Consider the following 13415-nt stretch of genomic DNA (forward strand, 5'->3'; position numbering starts at 1 on the left):
AAATTACCCAGAAAAGAGAGTAGTAAATCCTTCATAAAGTCATATTTCCAATTTTCTTTTCAATTTCATTTTGGAGTAAATTTGGATACAGGTTTATTCAAAAGCTGACATTTCCTTTCAGTTCATCTTTTCTGTGCAAAGACATGTAGCATTGGAGACCATTAAGCTACGGAAGCATGAAATCAACTAGAAATTATTATTTTAATTCTAGGCACTTGTGCATAACCGGATGCACACTGTGCCAACTAAACCTTCATCAGGACTCTACCTAGTATTCTGCATGCTAATGGAGCTTGAAGTTTGGAATGCAGATGTGTGGGGATGCAACCAAAGACCTACGCTCCAAATCAAGAGATTACTTGCCTGTCCCCAGAGAATTATCAGCTACTGAACTAAGAACTGAGGCAAAACATATGACACTCCTCTGTGGTCACTTGGCTTTTCTCCTCGGTGATGTAACTGAACTAACCTGACCTGGTTTTCTAAAGACATATTATATGAGATGCTCACAACGCACTGCTGTTCTATTAGGAGATTTTTCCCCTCCCAAAAAAGCTAGTGGGGGCTTCCCTGGTGGCTCAGTGGTTAAGAATCTGCCTGCCAATGCAGGGGACACGGGTTCGAGCCCTGGTCCGGGAAGATCCCACTTGCCACGGAGCAGCTAAGCCTGTGTGCCACAACTGCTGAGCCTGCACTCTAGAGCCCACGAGCCACAACTACTGAAGCCCGCGCGCCTAGAGCCCATGCTCTGCAACAAGAGAAGCCACCGCAGTGAGAAGCCTGCGCACTGCAACGAAGACCCAACACAGCCAAAAATAAATTAATTAATTAATTTTAAAAAGCTAGTGATATTTACTATATCCAGATATGCAAAGGTAACTGACCAAAGGTTCTAGCCATTCTTTGAACTCAAGGAAGCAATAACTGAGTTTTTTACATCATTCTGTTCTACATTTTTTCCACAAAGTAATCTCCCTTTCCAATGAACTATTTGCTGATATAAGTTACAATTTAAAGGGAGTGGATGGTAAAGAGCAGAAAAGTTATGTATTTTATTACTTTTTTGCCTCCTGGAAAGAGGAGGGTCAGTGTGGACAGCAAGGAGAATTGATAGTAAAGCAAAATCACTGTGGCACTCACCACAAAGCACCTGTTAAAAGCAGGGCATGTTGGGACAAAGTGAGAGAGTAACACTGACATATATACACTACCAAATGTAAAATAGATAGCTAGTGGGAAGCAGCTGCATAACACAGGGAGATCAGCTCAGGTGCTCTGTGACCACCTAGAGGGGTGGGATAAGGAGGGTGGGAGGGAGATGCAAGAGGGAGGGGATATGGGGATATATGTATGCATGTAACTGATTCACTTTGTTATACAGCAGAAACTAACACATCACTGTAAAGCAACTATACTCCAATAAAGCTGTTAAAAAATAAAAGCTGGGCATGTTTATCTTCTTTAGACTTGTATTACATTTGAAAATGAAAATATCACAGGACTAGAAAAGGCTTCAGAAGGTACCATGTCCATTCTTACATTCTCAGATCAGACCACAAAGAAACAAGCAAGGGAGTGATTAAGATTTGAATTGCAGTTCTGTATTTTTTTTCCTCCTGCAATCTAAGAAGCCCTAGGTTTAAAGAAATCAAATCCTGGTGTTTTGTGTCACTTACTAACTGAATGTCTTAGAAAATCTGCATTTCTGACATCCTCAGCTTTATATCTAAAATCTGGTCACAAAGAAGATGGATTAAGAATATAAAATTATGAGAGAATTATTTTTCCCCCCCTTTTTTTCTTTCCAAGGTAGGGATTCCACTTAATTTCTTTTCTTAGGGATATTAAACGATAGAGAGAGAGAGAGGGAGAGGGAGAGGGATAGATATATATATAGAGAGAGAGGGAGAGGGAGAGGGATATATATATATATAGAGAGAGAGAGAGAGAGAGAGAGAGGGAGAGGGATACATATATATATATAGAGAGAGAGAGAAGAGATAGAAAGGAAGGAAGAAAAAAGCTTCTTTTTAAAATATTGCAATCAATACTTTAGAAAAAAAAAAACACTGTTCTTTCTTTAACCAACTGTAGTTCTTTGGATAGGAAATATATGTTCCAAAAAAGAAACTAACCCGAGAAAAATACATTTCCCAGCTCAAGGTTCTTAAAGATTGTGTGAATTTTTCCAAAGGTATCCATCTTGCTAAGACTTTTTCTGAATGATTTTATCTAGACAAATAAGAGACTGCAATGTTACGATTTTAGGTCCTCTAGAAAGGATGTTTAATGAACTTCTGCCTCATTTTTCAGCATTTAAAGTATCAGTTCTCAGCAGAATTAAATTAAAATTAGAATCCCATAAATTTTGCCAAGTAACAACAAAAGGATGTGTGACCATCCTGTTAATGATAGCATGCTTTGCTGAGTTACCATCGGAATTGAACTGACTCCTGTGGGATGTGCTACATTGAATTATAAAGGGATTCTAAACCATAAACTTTTCCAAAGTTGTAACACACGGGACTATGAAAGTATATCTCCCAAGTTACAATTTGGGGAATTAAATCACATAGTTGCAGAATATCATTACAAATGTAATAGAAAAATAAGATTTTACTTTCATATCCTTGAATTTGCTGATTACACTTATTCACTTTTTTTTCTGGAATATGTCAGTTGTGTAGTTTTGTTTGTCTGAAAGTGTGTCAAGCTAGTATTTATTAACTTCTTTTCAGTTTTAGATTTCTGTTGAATTTTTAAAGAAAAATTGTGCTTCTGTTTTTGCCTAAGTGTTCAAATTTATTTATAATACTATTCATTATGTACTAGAAGCTATCTAAATCGTGCTTAAGATTTTCAAATGCCTGATCTAAAATGGAAATTGCATTCAGAGACACAAGAGAGAATTACTGTGTTTTTTTTAATAATTTACTAAGCTAAGAAAACCCAACGACCAAAACCCTTGGATACACCCTGTAAACTTGATGTGTCAAATATCAGGGTAGTTTTCTATTTCCATTTGCAAATAAAAGATGTGGATCACAGTTAATCCTTGCTGTAAAGACTGCATCCTTGACTTCATCAGTTATTAAAAAGCTAGGGAGAAAACCAAAGGCAGCAGTGAAAGGGGCTGGAATTATTTGGAAGAGATCTTCCGTGCTATAATTTTCGGATAAGGACTGAATTATAAATGAACCTGTGAAACTTGGCAAGGTACTGCCTTTAACTTCCACGCTGTGCAGTATGCCTGTGCAGAGGAAAATCCCGTTCGAAGAGATTAGCAGAAGTGGTTTGTATGTGATCACAGCAGCTGAGATGATGTGTGACTCTTCCCTAGCTTAAAGTGGATTAGCAAGACTTAAAAGATGGAAAATTGTTTTGTGTGAAGCTCACCATGCTTTTGGAAACATAAATGAAATAGTCTTAGGAACTTAAATCTGATTTCTATTAGTTGGATATGGTGAAAACCCCCCTCTAAAAGTTTAAACAAAACAGGGATTGCGGCTTGCCTATATTCACATTGGCTAATGATTGTTACACGTTTGAAAACAATTTCTTAGGATTTTTTTTTAAGGTTTTGGATTCATTTATGTGAATATCACTTTACATGTTCTGGGATATAGTTCTGTGAAATAGAACATTGGGTAAGAAATAAAATAATCAAATTTTGCTCCCAGCTAGCCATTGTCTATCTGGATGGCCTTGGGTAAAACATTTACCTTTTCTTAGTTTTTGCATTCTTACCTATAATATGGGAAAATGTATACCCCACAACCCTTAAAATTTTGCAGAGTGTATCAATTATACTGTGCATCTGAAACAGTTTTTAAAGCAATGCAATATTCTTTAAGTTTTAGGTATTACTGTTCTTCATATCTTTGCTTGTAACTATTGACAACTTCTATTATGTTCACATAATAAACCTATGAATCAAAGTATTATTTCTCTGAAAACCTCTATTTCATAACAAAGAGAGGAAGACTGAGGATGAGTTATATAGGACAAAGCAGATCACTGGGGTGGTTGAATATTGTTTTACTCCCCTTCTACCATCAAGATATATCATTCCGTCTCACCAGGTAGTTTAGGTTGCCTGTAAGCTATCAGACCTCACTTCATTTTTCACAAATATAAGAAAATAAAAGTTATAGCATATGTTTAATAGTGACCCATGGACTATATATCTTTTCCCAAAAAACAGTGTCTTAAAAAGGCAAGAGGGCCCACAAAGGGCATATGTCTTTATTTTTATTTGGCCTCCAGATGTCCAGCATTTGGTGTTCTCTTTTTTGTCAGTCTTTACCAAGAGCAAGATACTTTTCAGCAAACTATCAAAGTTGTTAAGATTATAAATATGAGTCAACCATCTGTTTTTATATCCTCTTTTTCTTCATTGACTTTTGACAGGTGCTTAGAGAAAGAAATATTTCAGAGCCCTGACGTTTTTGTAAAAAATAAAGAGGCCTATTGACCAAGTACTACGGCACTCTGGTAAAAGTTTAATCTCAGCTTCTAGAATTTGGAGAATCCAAAAAACAGCACCTGGTCTGTTCAGTGATCACTTTACCAGCCACCGTGTTTCAACATAGAAGGAGAATCCTCAATTAAAAACAAAATCAAATAAAAAAACAAAACAGAATACACTGAAAAGACAGATGATCGCAAATCACAGCAAAAGTACACGTTACTCAACCACAACATTCTTCTAAAATTATAAACTTTTTGATCTGATTCAGATTTGTACCTTAGATATCTATACTGGTTATAAAGTGGAAACTATGAAGAATTCATATATTCGAAGTAGAGGAATGGTCCTTGGGAAGCATGGCATAAAATCTAAGCCGGAAAATAATACATACCACATTGATCCTTTTCAGTCACTATCTCAATTAGTGATTTAATCCCAGTAATTTTGTGTCCATTTTTCTGATAACAGACAGATATTTAGGGAGCTTAACAAACAGAAATTTGTTTGACTCTCAAACAAATTTGTTTGACTCTGAAATTTGACTCTCAAAAGTCTGAATCCAAAGACTATTCGGACTCCCATAGAATACATCATGATGAAACTAAGTAGTCGGCCATTTTTACCAATTAAAAAATAGCTTACAATTATCATTAATATTATAAACACATTTATGACATATTAAATGCAAAAATATAAGACCATAACAAAAAAGCAGAATACTATAATGTGCACATGTTATTCCTCAAATATTATAGTACAGTATATTATAGCATATACTATACTATGCGTATAGTATAGTATAATCAAGCCTTTGCTGATGCAGCTTCCATCTAGTTGTGGACTTAAAGAAAGGCTATCTAGAATTGGATAACTGCTGGAAAGCCTACATCTTCAATGAGAAAAGTCATAGCCATCTGAAAGATGAAGCTTTTGTAGTGGATATTTGAGTGAGGTGCAGCAATTCAGATACCTATTGCTAGGCATATCACCCACTAGACCAATGTAACCAGGCCCAATGCCTTTGTTCAAACTGGTGAGAATGAAGCAATCTTTTTTTCAACAGATTTGCACATGAGAGAATGGAAGCCTGTTTTAAATGACCACGTGACCCTGATAATGATTTAGCAGATTTGAAAAATAAGAAAGAAACCAGGTAATCTGTAGAGCACCTGGTTGTAGCCATGCCTAAAGACAGGAAATCTGTTCCTAGGTTTTTGCATTAGATAAGTCAAATAAATTAACTTTTACATTTAAGGTAGTCTGAATTGTGAGAGGATCCTGAAGTCCTTCAAAACATTAAGTTTAAGAATCTCTCATTAATAAGAACTGTTTAACAATGGAATGGATAAATGTAACAAATTGCTATTGGAAGCGAATGCCATAAAATAAATAAATTTGCTCTTGGGAGCAAATCTCAGATGATTTAATGACAAACAATGTAAGACAGCAGGAAGAGATTAGATGCAATATATTGTCGTGAAAATAGAAGCAAAAGGAAGTACAAAAATATTTTTGAAAGAAAAGCAATGGGTGGGAGGAAAAAATAGATCAAAAATGATTATTTTTCCCCCACGTTTAGTATTAAACTTCATCTTTGTAGCTGAAAAGAATAGAACTGAAAGGGAAAAATACAAGGAGTAAAAACACGATAGCTGCCAGATTAGTGAAACTTCCCATCAAAACGATGACAATGTGTGCCATTCTAATATTATGTGAAAAGTATTAAAATATAATCAACCTGTAGGCTAGCTCCAGACGGAGAGAACAGAACTGAATACACTGTACGATGTTTTCTCCCTTGCCCCCAAGCCCCTTGCACAGTAGTTGTGGGTTCTCAGAGTAATACCATTGAGGACACACTGTTGACCAGCAAACGTTAGAGTGAAGCTATCCCATGCCATCATGGTCAAGATGCATTGCAGACTAAATCTAAATCTGGCTGCCAACCCCCGCTACACAAGCTTTTCGCAAAGGTTAGGAAGCTACAAATTTAGAACTTCCTAAATGTACTCACCTCGAATCATATTTATCTTACATTGGCACATCCATTCACAGATCTGGAACTTCACATTTGTCTTCCAGGTCTTATCATGTCATTTGCTAGTCCATTGATGCCCCATGGTAAACCTGAGAAACCCCAAATTCTTGATAGTTGTACACCAGGAAGGGAAACAGTTATTCTTCACCCTTGCCACTCAGTTAAAACCATTATTTACCAAAGGCTAAAACTGAAACTAAAGATCTGAAGTCATGCTCACTAAATGGAAAAAAGTAAGTTAATTAGTTGTGGAAAAAAGAAAAATAAGCAAAAGAAAGGTCTTATCCAGATGGACATTCGAAACCTATCCTGCCTCAAGATAAAAAATGTTTGCACTCTTGAAAATAACTTCTGATGTTATTTATCATTATTACCATATAATGATCACAATAGCTTCATATGAGCTCTGATTACTAGGCACTGCTTTGAGCATTTTACAGGTAGTAACCTGTTAAATCCTCACAACAACCCTATGGGGAAGTACTATGATTATTTCCAGTTTATAAAAGAGGAAACTGAGTTATAAACAGGTTATATGACTTGTTAATGGTCACACAGCTACACTCCCGGTTCTATAGCTGCACAGCTCTACCATTACTTGCAAGTACCAACAAACACTCTTGCAATAGGTCTCTGGGCTCTGTGGATTGAATCCATGTGTTTTATGCAACTAATTCTGTGTTGTATATACCCAGTGACCTTGATGGTACTAACTTGAATATACCCTTTGGGCTTAGAATTGTTTAAAAAAACTAAAAGTTGGAGGCTAGTGGTACCATATATTGAATCCCATCAAGTTAATTTAAATTAATAGCTGAAACATCATTTATATGCAAAGGTTTTTGTTTATGTTTGTTTTTTCCCTCATTAGCACCAGCCCCATTGAGCTTCTGAATACATCTCATTGTTTTTGCAAATTACAGCCCTTGTCTATTTATGAAATCGTTCTCCGTGTTGAAAGAAGATACATTCTCCAAAAAAGTTCATACTCAGAGTAGACTGAATATGTAGATTATGGGCAACTAACAAATCACATGTCTGATAACTTATCCAGAATACAGACCTTTATGATGTTTTGAGCTGCCTTTACTTCTATTGGTTAAACCAACTTCTATTGGTTAAACCAACTTCTATTGGTTAAATTCCATTGTTTATAGAGACATATAAATATGTGTATTTAATGCAAGCAAAGAAACATTGAGTTCCAAGCAAAAGATGCAGATTTTTTAATGATATTTATCAGTAAGCTGATGAGTCATCACTTAAATTTCAGTGTTTTGTGATTGAAACAACTGTTCTTTCTCTAAAAGCAGGTAGACAAAACTCATGCCTGCAGAAGGTTATTTGTTATAATGCAGGCACTGAATTATCAACTAATCGCATGTATAACTAGTGAGTATGACAATTTTTATTTAGGAATCAACTGGTGCCTGAAAAATGCTTTCTTGTAATCATTCAATCAGCATTTACTGAGTGCCTACTATATGTCTGGTACTCAATCTAGGAGCAGGTGATACAACTGTGAACATAGCAGACACAGCCAAGAGACAAACAAGAAACAAACAGGAGACTAATCCCCAAAAGTAGAGATTGTGTTAAACGTTAAGAAGATGTACTGGGTTGACTAGTGTCCCCCAAAATTCATGTTTGCTGAGAACCCCTGAATGGGTTCTCATTCTAATCAAGCTGCATCTAATTCAATCATACTGAATCAGGGTGGGCACCAAATCCAATACTACTGTTGCTTTTATAAAAAGAGGGAAGTTTGGGTAGAGACATGGACACATAGAGATGAGGTCATACGAAGACAGAACAGAGATTGGAATGATGTGCCCACCTGCCAAGGAATGTCAAAGAATGCCAACAACCTCCAGAATCTAGGAAGAGTCAAGGAAGGGTCCTCCCCTGACTGTTCGAAGAGAGCCTGGCCCTGCCATCACTTGATTTGTGACTTCTACGTTCCAGAACTATGAGAATACAAACTTCTGTTGTTTTAAGCCACCAGTTAGTGGTACTTTTTTAAGACAGCTGTGGGAAACTAATACAAAAGACCTGAAGAAAATAAACAGTTGAGTATAACAGAAAACAGTGTGGCAGGAGCTATAGGACAGGGTGGTCAGGAAAAATGCATCTGCCAGAGGGTGGCTTTAAGGGGAGACTTGAAGTATGAACCAGCTTGTAAAAAAGGCAGAGGGGAAAAACATGCCAGCCACAAGGAATAGCAAGAACAAAGGTCTAGAATCAGAAAAGAGCTGGAGGAACTAAAAGGAAGGCAGTGGGGGCTGGAGGAGAGACAAAGAGACCAAGAGGTTGAGATGCACTGTTACTGAGTCTAAGCTCATATTGTTCGCCACACAACAGGCCAAACCAAGAGATGGTGAGCTCGTGCCCCCAAAGAACCATCTTGCCTGAGTCAGAATTCAGGCTTCTTGTATACTAAAAGAGGAGGGAGTAAAGTCAAACATATCCTGGTTCCGGTCAGACTCCAGAGGGGATGTGTTAATTTCTTCCTCCCTGCAGTCATTCACAGGTGGGTCTGGTCAGGATGTTCCCTGAGAGCTAAACAAAGGTATTTCAGCTTAATGCTCATTACCTGGAAGGCAGGGTTCCCAGATATGGGCAATTATGGATAATTTAAGCTTATAGGCAACATCCCTTTAGTGATTAACTTGTAATAGAATACAAAAGGTTCTTCCCTATTACAGCATGAAAAAAAGAGGTAGAAGAGGTGAACGTGACACAGCTGTAACCATTTCCTAGTCTCAAGGAGCACCCACTCTAGTGAGGAGCGCACCCACTCTAGTGAGGAGCAAACCCACATTACTGATAGCTCTGATTAGTGATAGGAAGTAATAAAAGCTCTAAGCAATGTACAGCGTTCCCAGAGAGAAAGCAGGTTTTTCCTTCTCTGCGATTAGTGAAAGATTTGCTGACAAAATGCCATTTGTACTAGGTTTTAAACATACAAATACAATTTATGTATTATCTTAGGTCAGATTCCCTAAAAAAGAAAGGCTGAGATGAGGATTCTCATTCTAGAAATTCATTAAAGTAGCACTTTCCTTTCCGGAGAAAGGAAGAAGCTAAGTAAGGATGTGGTTTCAGGTGATGTCTAGCCACAGTCTGATTCCACAAGGGAGTGCAAATTGCATAGGAAATCTCTTTTGCCTGGAAGCAAATAGCTGAGCTTTTGTATCTCCTGTGCATGTAGTCATTGGCTCTGGGTCAGCTGGGGGGCTCCATTCCCAAGCCCCTCCAAGGGAAGCAGCTTCTATGCCTAATGGCAATACCGTGAACAAGGATGTGAATGAGAGCCTTTGGGCGCCATTCTTCTAAAAGGGATCCTGGAAATATGAGCAGAGCAAAAGGGCATCAGCTAGAGATAGGCAGATATGAGCTGGTCAAAAGGAGTTAGAGTTATGTGAGCGGGAAGAATAATAAGGGCCAAGACGCTTCTATTCAAGTCGACTCCAGCTCACGGACGTCACACAATAAATAAAGAAGGAACTGGCCAGACCCAGAATGGGAGTCTCTGTAGGCAGTCTCTCCTAACTTTGCTCATCTCTGCATCACTAGTTATTACATTCAGCTTCTATTAAAGGATTACAAGAGAAAGAGTTTCGCTTCCTCCTGCTAGGTCTCAGAATGAGGAAGCCAGTGACAAGATTTTTAAGTTCTAATGTTAACAGCAGATGCTGAATCAAATAACAGCGATTATTTCCAGACAAAACACCTACAAGAAGAAGAGAAGGCAGAACACACTGTCTCTTTGTTACGTCTCTATCCCGAGAGACAGATGAATGATAAGTCATCCCATCCTTAGGGATTGCAATACTTGTCCCAATTTCCCTTCAGTGAATCCTTGAAGCATCTACTTTGTGCACTTAACTCATGGTCATTGAAATTTATTTACCATCCAGCAGACATCATCAATCCCAGGGAAGTGAGTTCCAGGAAAGTAAAGATAATTTCATTGAAGTGTTTTGCCACAGTAAGAATCTGAATAACAGTCCTGATATGAAACCAAGCTTATAATATAATGAAAATAATGCCATTTTGTTTGAAGTTTTTAGCTTCCTGATTTATCAGTGTAGTCAAGGAAATATTGAAATAATTTTTCAGTAGAATGTATGATATATGTGTGCATATACACATATATATATATATACACACATATATACACACATATATGATATATTCTATTAGCAATGATAGGACGATAGGGCTAGTTCACTTCTTAGAGATAATGATGGAAATATGTTGATTATTAGCATGAATACTGGTTGTTCATTAAATCCAAGGGGACTTATGGATCAATAGCAAATTGAAAGAAAATCAGAATTAGGAGATTTGTTTCTTTTTTTTTTTTTTGGCTGCACTGCACAGCTTGGCCTGTGGGATCTCAGTTCCCCAACAAGGGACTGAACCCGCACCCTCAGCAGTGAAAGCGAGGAGTCCTAACCGCTGGACCGCCAGGGAATTCCCAAGATTTATTTCTGAAAGTCACATTAACTGTTATTGTCTTCAGTGCCTGCAAGGCATTATCTGTAACTATTTTAGCTCATGTGATTTTTTTCCCCCTATTTAATCGGAGGAAACTTTCAGTAGAAAGTTACTATTATTTTTGCATTAATATCAACACAGATCACTGTACTATCACTGTTGGCAGTTTTCACCTTCTAATAAATATTTTATAGTTATTTTTATACAAGCAGTTATAAATAACTTCTTACAGTTGAAAACTTAACAAATTATTTTACTTCATTTTGGAATGTTCTCTGGGATAAAAAATATGATTGATTATAAAGTTAGAGCTAACAAATCTTTTGCAAATGCATCCAGTTTTATTCTCTCTGTGTCTTTTTATGCTCCTAATCATTTGTAGATTACATGGAGATTTTAAATAGTTTGCTTCATTTGCAAAAATTATTGAAGAGTACTAACTATTTTATATATTTCAGATGTATCATTATAAAAGTTATTTGGTGGGAGTATACCAAAATTTATATAATGAGTACATTTACAGACATAAAATACTTGCTCTGAAAAATAGGTTATTAATTCTATAACAGGCTACTAAGATTTAGCAATTTGATAAATTATATTTACTCATTCAAATATATAATTTATTTTCTTATTCTGTTCATAAAATGTAGTAGCATGAGTCAGATAAATATTATTTCTCATTTTTAGAGAAACATTGGGATTCTTTTATAGCTTTGCCCATATTCTTTTTTAAATTCTTTAAAAAAAATTTTTTTTTATTGAAGTATTGTTGATTTACAGTGTTTCAGGTGTACAGCAAAGTGATTCAGTTACATATAATATTCTTTTACAGGTTCTTTTCCATTGTAGGTTATTACAAGATATTGAATATAGTTCCCTGTGCTATACAAAAGGACCTTGTTGCTTATCTATTTTACATAAAGTAGTGTATATCTGTTAATCCCAAATTCCAAATTTATCCCTTCTCCCATCTTTCCCCTTTGGTAACCATAAATTTATTTTCTATGTCTGTGAGTCTATTTCTGTTGGTAAATAAGTTCATTTGTATCATTTTTTGGATTCCACATATAAGTGATATCATATAATATCTGTCTCTATCTGACTTACTTCATTTAGTATGATAATTTCTAGGTCCACCAGTGTTGCTGCAAATGGCATTATTTCTTTCTGTTTTCTGGCTGAGTAATATTCCATATACATACATACATATATATACATTGCATATATATATATATATATATCACATCTTCTTTATCCATTCATCTGTCATTGGACATTTAGGTTGCTTCCATGTCTTGGCTATTGTAAATAGTGCTGCTGTGAACGCCAGGGTACATGTATCTTTCAAGGTAGTGTTTTCTCTGGACTTATGCCCAGGAGTGAGATCTGTGGATCATATGGTAACTCTATTTTTAGTTTTTTAAGGAACCTCCATACCGTTCTCCATAGTGGCTTCACCAACCCATGTGAGGTGATACCTTATTGTGGTTTTGATTTGCATTTCTCTAATAATTAGTGATACTGAGCATCTTTTCATGTGTCTGTTAGCCATCTATATGTCTTCTATGGAGAAATGTCTATTTAAGTCTTCTTCCCACATTTTGATTGGAAGGTTTGTTTTTCTGATATTAAACTGTATGAGCTGTTTGTATACTTTGGAAATTAATCCCTTCTTGGTCACATCATATACAATATTTTCTCCCATCCCATAGGTTGTCTTCGCTTTGCCCATATTCTTAAAGATCTTGTCAGCTCTAGCTATTCTATTCTGGCTAAACTAAAAATTACATTAGTTTAAATCCCTAAAATTCATAAGTGGTCTAGTCATGTAAACACTTAGATTTCAAGGGCCTATCTCTTAGGCAGTGAAAGAAAGTCTTTAACAAATATAACTATGCAAAAAATTTTCCGTTTATTTCTTATATTAAACAAATATTGATGAGTTTATTCAGCATCTGTTGAGAGCCAGAGTAACAGTTAAGATACTGGAACTAGAACCCTCAACTTCAGTTAAATTCAGTGCTCCATCACTTATTCATTCTGTCACCTTCCTCAAGGTATTTAAGTTCTCAACTTCAGCATCCTCATTCATTTTTTTTTTAATTTTATTAATTTTTGGCTGCGTTGGGTCTTTGTTGCTGCTCGCAGGTTTTCTCTAGTTGCAGTGAGTGGAAGCTACTCTTCGTTGCGGTGCGTGGGCTTTGCATTGTGGTGGCTTCTCTTATTGCAGAGCACGGGCTCTAGGCACGCAGGCTTCAGGAATTGCAGCACGCAAGCTCAGTAGTTCCGGCACGCGGACCCCAGAGCATGCGGGCTTCGGTAGTTGCAGTGCACAAGCTCAGTATTTGTGGTTTGCGGGGCTCTAGAGCATAGGCTCAGTTGTTGTGGCACATGGGCTTA

Source organism: Phocoena phocoena, chromosome 10 (genome assembly GCF_963924675.1).
Source record: "Phocoena phocoena chromosome 10, mPhoPho1.1, whole genome shotgun sequence".
In the NCBI taxonomy this organism is placed as follows: Eukaryota; Metazoa; Chordata; class Mammalia; order Artiodactyla; family Phocoenidae; genus Phocoena; species Phocoena phocoena.